Genomic DNA, 6334 nt, shown 5'->3' with positions numbered 1-6334 from the left:
ACAATATAAAATTTGAACTGCTATTTTATGTATTTCTTAATTATATATAAAAATGTGTCTTTAAATATTTAATATAATAAAAATTATGAGCGCTTACAATATTATTCGATTATATTCTTGTTTTATAAAAGACTTATAAAAAATTGCTCTTATTTTGTCCAACTTCTATTCTTATCAAGTTTCACATAGGTATTCGCAAAGAAAAACTGAGATGATCTCTTTTTTAGTAAATTGTATTATTGAGTTAGCGGATTTAGCTTCTAAGTTAAAATAATTAGTCATAAAATGATAATAGGGTAGTGTGAGCGCGGATAAAGGCGCAAATAAAACAATAAAAGTAGAAAATTAGTACATTGTCCGGACGTTTCGGTTAAAACTTGGGAGCATCTTCAGCAAAGTCCAAAGCGAGTCAATGGTAAATCTCAGTGCATCGCTATTCCGGTCACCAACGCAGCACGCAATTTTCACGAACTGCATTTGACTGTAACCACACGCGTATCGCGTTGTGTCCACACGTATACTTGAAGTAATTAAAAAATGAAAAATGACGCATATTGCAGCCTGCGTATAAAATATAATCAAATGAAGACTCTAGGTACGAAATAAAAAAATTAGTACTCATTGATTTTTCTGATTAATTGAAATAAAAACATTTTATTTCTGGTAATTAAGATTGTATGGTACAAACAATTTGACACTATTACAATAATACATTTAAATAAAGTAAACATTCTTTTTACTAGAAAAAGCAGAGATGAATTTTGTTATGGTAAAAGGCAATTCATATCTTAAACTTTTAATGTTATCAACAAAAAAGTAATTCTAAATGGAAGGTATTGTTATGTACAGATTATATTGCACAAATCATAACTCAAATTAACATGCATTACAGAAAATGAAATAATAACAGTCTCTTTCAAAGATTATGTATATTGTATATCTATTGATATATTAATGACTTCAGAAATAGGTTCAGAAATAAATTTTTACATTTTTATGTATGAAAAACGATGTCTTGTATATTAAATAATAGGTATTACAATAATAATTGTGCAATAATATCTCTTTTTTCATCAGCTCTCATAACTGCATAATTATCATTGTTATTTATATTGTCCATTTCCAAAATATCAAATGGTTCATCCGCAATATCAATACAAATATTATGCAAAATGCAACATGCAAGTATAACTAGTGGTATCATATCTGTATTATATATATATATATATATATATATATATATATATATATATATATTTCAGTTTTCGGAATCGTCCCTTTAGTATTCCAAATGTTCATTCAATTTCATTTCATTCAAATGTTCATTTCAATTATGACACGGGTTCTTGATAATTTTGTATTGTAATTATGTTAGACATGATTCAAGTGACCATTGTCACGATATGGAGTTAGCATATAATGCAATAACGGGTATGCAGAATCAGCCAAGAGATGACCTTGTTGTGGAAAATACCGTCCTACATTATGCTCTATCATATTTCTGATGTCGCTTAACCGCCAAACTCGAGCATCATGTACACTGCCGCAAATTTCCGTAAACACGTCAATAAATTTCATTTGGTGATTACAAATGCCTTGCAATAATATAGAATGGAATCCTTTTCTATTAATGTAATTATTTGGATGTTCAATAGGAGCACTAATAGGAATGTGGCAACCATCAATAACGCCCACCACACCTGGGAAATTACTAATTGCAGCAAACTGTTCTTGTATATTTAATGTCTCCTGAATTTGTGGCCATTTAATATAATTTTGAACATGTTGCTCTAGCGTGTAAGCGACATTAAAAACACATCTCCATATAGTGTCTTTAGACGTTCCAAATCGATCTGCAACGGATCTAAAATAAGAAAACATTTTCAATGCAAAAACAAAAACTTAAAAATAAAATTTTAAAATAATATAAATTAAAAATGTATACTACACAAACATATATAAAAAACGAATACTATTTATAAATTTTGTCTGTATGTATACTGTATCCCTGCAAAAAAAGTATATTTTTCATAGTACAAATATTTTTCATTCTTCGTACAAATCATAAAAAATCATAATCTTCAAGAAATAGATAATTGTCATTTCAACTTCAATATACGATTTCAAATTAGAGTTTAAAGTGAATCAGTTCAAAGTAATGTAAAGTAGACAATCTAAGTTTTAAATTTCTTTTTCATACGTTTTTATATAATTTTGTAACGGCCTTGCGTTACGTGCGGGATAGTCTTAGCCGGTGTGGTCCGGGTTTCGTGTGTGAAATGAAAACCAGTGGTATAGGTGATAATAATGTGGAACTATATTCTAATTTCGAAGCTATTTACAATTATTTACAGGCGACGTTACGCCGTTGGCGCGTGGTCGCGTTTTTGCTCTCGTCGGGAGCCGTTGTTGTCGTCTCGCGATCAGCTGCGAGCGTCGAGGCGCGCGAGCGTCAGGCGGGACGCGGTCGGAATTGTTTCCGGATACACTATTGTTCGTCGTTCGGAGTTCGTTGCCTCATCGGCTTTAATCTGTTTATCTATCCTGGTCTTTCCTTACTGGTTTAAAGGCGCTCGTTGTCGCCGTTGTCTTATGCCCGGTATGCGTTCGCGATCGTAGATGTTAGCGGCGTAGCGTGAGGAGGAAAGGATGTCGACGTCGCGCATCCACTTCGGTCGACAGAGTGATAGATAAGAAACCGACGTCGCGAATCCACTTCGGTCGGTAGAGCGGTATCGGAGAGGATGTCGACGTCGCGTATCCACTTCGGTCGACGGAGCGGTGTATGGATAGGAAACCGACGTCGCGAATCCACTTCGGTCGGTAGAGCGGTATCGGAGAGGATGTCGACGTCGCGTATCCACTTCGGTCGACGGAGCGGTGTATGGATAGGAAACCGACGTCGCGAATCCACTTCGGTCGGTAGAGCGGTATCGGAGAGGATGTCGACGTCGCGTATCCACTTCGGTCGACGGAGCGGTGTATAGATAGGAAACCGACGTCGCGAATCCACTTCGGTCGGTAGAGCGGTATCGGAGAGGATGTCGACGTCGCGTATCCACTTCGGTCGACGGAGCGAGGTACAGATAGGAAGCCGACGTCGCGTATCCACTTCGGTCGGTAGAGCGGTATCGAAGATGTCGACATCGCGTATCCACTTCGGTCGATGGAGCGAGGTACAGATAGGAAACCGACGTCGCGTATCCACTTCGGTCGGTAGAGCGGTATCGGAGATAGGATGTCGACGTCGCGTATCCACTTCGGTCGACAGAGCGGTGTATGGATAGGAAGCCGACGTCGCGTATCCACTTCGGTCGGTAGAGCGGTATCGGAGAGAGGATGTCGACGTCGCGTATCCACTTCGCTCGACGGAATGTCTAGGATCTCTAGGAATTGCGAGTTCTGGTCGGTCGTGCGCCTGAGAGGAGCTTCCCGATCAATCTCTCTCGATATCAATTTTCTGTCGGCTTTTATACTAAATTATAACAAACAGTTCGACTGTTTGTTGACCTTGCGGTTATTCCGCGCGCGGTTGTTCGGCGTTTTGTTAGTCTTGCGATTATGGCCGTCGTGACGAATCTCCAATCGTCACAATTTCATAATCCAAAGATTAAAAATCTTAAAGAGATTTAGATTTAGGTATTTTCTACTAAGAAAATAAATAAAGCCAACGGCAGATGATGCGATTTTTCGTGCTACATTGCTTGCGATGTAGTAAATTGTTAGAAACACACCAAACAGATCGCAGAATGTGTTGTAATTCACTAGAGCAGAAACAATCCAGCAAGAAAAATCGCATCGTCTGCCACAGGCTTAATACTTATATTTTTTTAGTAACCTATACTCCACCAATGTAATAATAACGACAACATAATTGTTTGAAACTATGCGCTGAAATTCACGCGTTCATTTTTTTCTTCCTTAATAGCATTTGTATGTTTCGATCAGATTATTAATCATCTTCAGCAATATCAAATATTAAACAATTTCAATAAAGTTAGCAGTTTGAAATCTTTTTCAGTACATAATTTCGAACAGTGTCGTTACACCACGTTGTTATTATTATATTTTTTTCTTTGACATAAATTTTAATATTGAAGATAATATTAAAATAATTATTAGTTAATATATATATTACATATTAAAATATGTAATATAAAAAATATATATCAAACTTAACATTTAATATTCAATGGAAAAAATTAGAAGTTTCATATGTAATATTATATTTTTGTTCTTAATAATAAAAGAAAAACTCAATGTTTTAATTATTAACCTGTAAGCTTCTTGATTGCCAAAAAACCATAAAGCAATAACAAGTTGTTTAGCTGGTGGTAATTTTGGAGAATCATCATTTTCCAATAAAGCCGCTCCAAAAGTTTGTATCAAGTGTTCAAAAGTATTTCTTTCAATACGAAAATGTGATTTGAAATTTAAAAAAAAATAATATAGAAATACTGCTATAAACGTCATAACAAAAATATTAATAATATACATGCAATTTCATTACCTGTTAATGAATACAAAGGAACAATAATTTTAAAGAAATTATTGATTTTGAGATGTTGTTCTCTTCTATGTGCTATTTCCCGATCATTATTCTCATCGTTATTAAAAAAGAAATTCCATAATAAAAATATATCCATTTTTTATGCTCTGTAAAGATAATAAAAATAGATTATTTTCATACCATAACATGAATAATTACAGATTACATATTTATATTTACACATCCATAATTATACAGAAATATGATTACATTTCATATATTAACCAGACGTTGGCAGAGGATATTCTTTTAGCATTTTCCATCAACAATCTGGGTCTTTGCAAGTTCTTACATCGTTCTGAAACGACTAAAAATTTGAAAAAGTTTTGTACACTTGTAAAAGCTTTTCCAATGCATTTTTACCATAAGATAAATTCAGTAAAGTTTGGATTGTATCTTATTTATCATTTACAAAATTGATATTGAAGCAAAAACAAGTCTTTATCTTGTCAAATTTCCATGTTCTATGTGGAAGATTAATATGAAATGTATTTTATATAATTACAAAATATCATTAAAAGAACAGTTATTTTTATATTATTTACTCTGCAATAAGAAAAAATAAAAATAACATTTTACTAAATGACAACATTGTATATATTTCATTATTGCGAGCCTATTTAAAAAAATTAATGATTATAACATAAATAAAAATGATAAAATGTAATTAGTATTATTAACTGCTATATAACAAATATCTTTTTACTTTCAAGATTATTTTTCCAAATTAAAAATGCTTCCAAATATGTAATTAAATATTGTTTAAAAACGTATAGCGTTTATTTATTTAATTTATTTATTTGATATAAACAATAATTTTATTAATTATTTATGGTACCTTTAAGTATCTGTTAACTTTTTTGGCACAAGTATGACAATTACAGTAAAGTAAGGTTATGACTTCTTTGTTTTTTTTTCTACAATTTTATACTAATAAAAATACATTCAGTATTAATATATATTTATTACATACAGTAATATTAATTATTACAACAATAAAAATGTACCTGCTTTGTTGTGTAATGGCTTTTACAACTTTTTTCAATTCTATTATACTCGCACGATTCTATATCTATCGATCTGCCTGATCTAATCCGATCAATTCTGAGACAGTACGGATTTCAGATCAGTCTAGGGAAATTTTTTGAAAGTTTCCATTGAGTGCCACTGCTCAGTCCGATCAGAGATCCGATTAGTTGTCGTAAACACCCTATAACTTTATGTTCTACTTGTTTGTCATTATTTAGTATAATAAAATGTCACTATTAGTACTTTAATATCACTCTTAGTATTTTATTCTCTAATCGATACATATGCAAAATATGGGACAGATTCTTACTTTAAACGTAAATCTAAAGGACTTGAAAAATGCCTATTCATAAACATATTAATTTACTAAAAGGTACTTTTCAGGTCACAGAAGAAATTGAACAAATTCTGTTAAATTATAGTTTAGAAAGTCCTAAATAATCATTATTATTGTTTATAAACACCTAATCCATATCTAATAGAAATATTTATTAACAACAATATGATTTTACGAATTATTTAAAAAATGTGTTAGTCCTGGAAACTGCCATTCGATATATTAAGTTCATTATCTCGAAAATTAAATAATATTTTTAAAATTTGCAAACGGTTTTTGCTTAATTGAGATATAAGTCCAACATCCATCTATATAATAAAATCGAGAAATATTTTGGTCCTGAAAACTGCCTTTTCATATATATATATATATATATATATATATATATATATATATATATATATATATATATATATATA

At 31.9% G+C, this 6334-nt stretch overlaps 1 long non-coding RNA gene across 1 annotated transcript; it reads right to left on the bottom strand.

Moving 5' to 3' along the window:
- Positions 1 to 1620: 1620 nt before the first annotated feature.
- Positions 1621 to 5672, bottom strand: LOC116853470. The gene is made up of 3 exons (XR_004379983.1): positions 5557 to 5672; positions 4511 to 4656; positions 1621 to 1864 (listed from the first exon to the last, which is right to left on the bottom strand). It is a non-coding gene; the product is annotated as an uncharacterized LOC116853470 (long non-coding RNA).
- Between the last annotated feature and the right edge of the window lie 662 nt (positions 5673 to 6334).

The sequence above is a fragment of the Odontomachus brunneus genome, unplaced genomic scaffold (genome assembly GCF_010583005.1).
Source record: "Odontomachus brunneus isolate Ranch 3 - 2012 unplaced genomic scaffold, Obru_v1 Obru_scaffold_329, whole genome shotgun sequence".
Taxonomy (NCBI): Eukaryota; Metazoa; Arthropoda; class Insecta; order Hymenoptera; family Formicidae; genus Odontomachus; species Odontomachus brunneus.
Note: the sequence above shows the minus strand (reverse complement) of the source record. Positions and strands in the feature narration are given on the sequence as shown.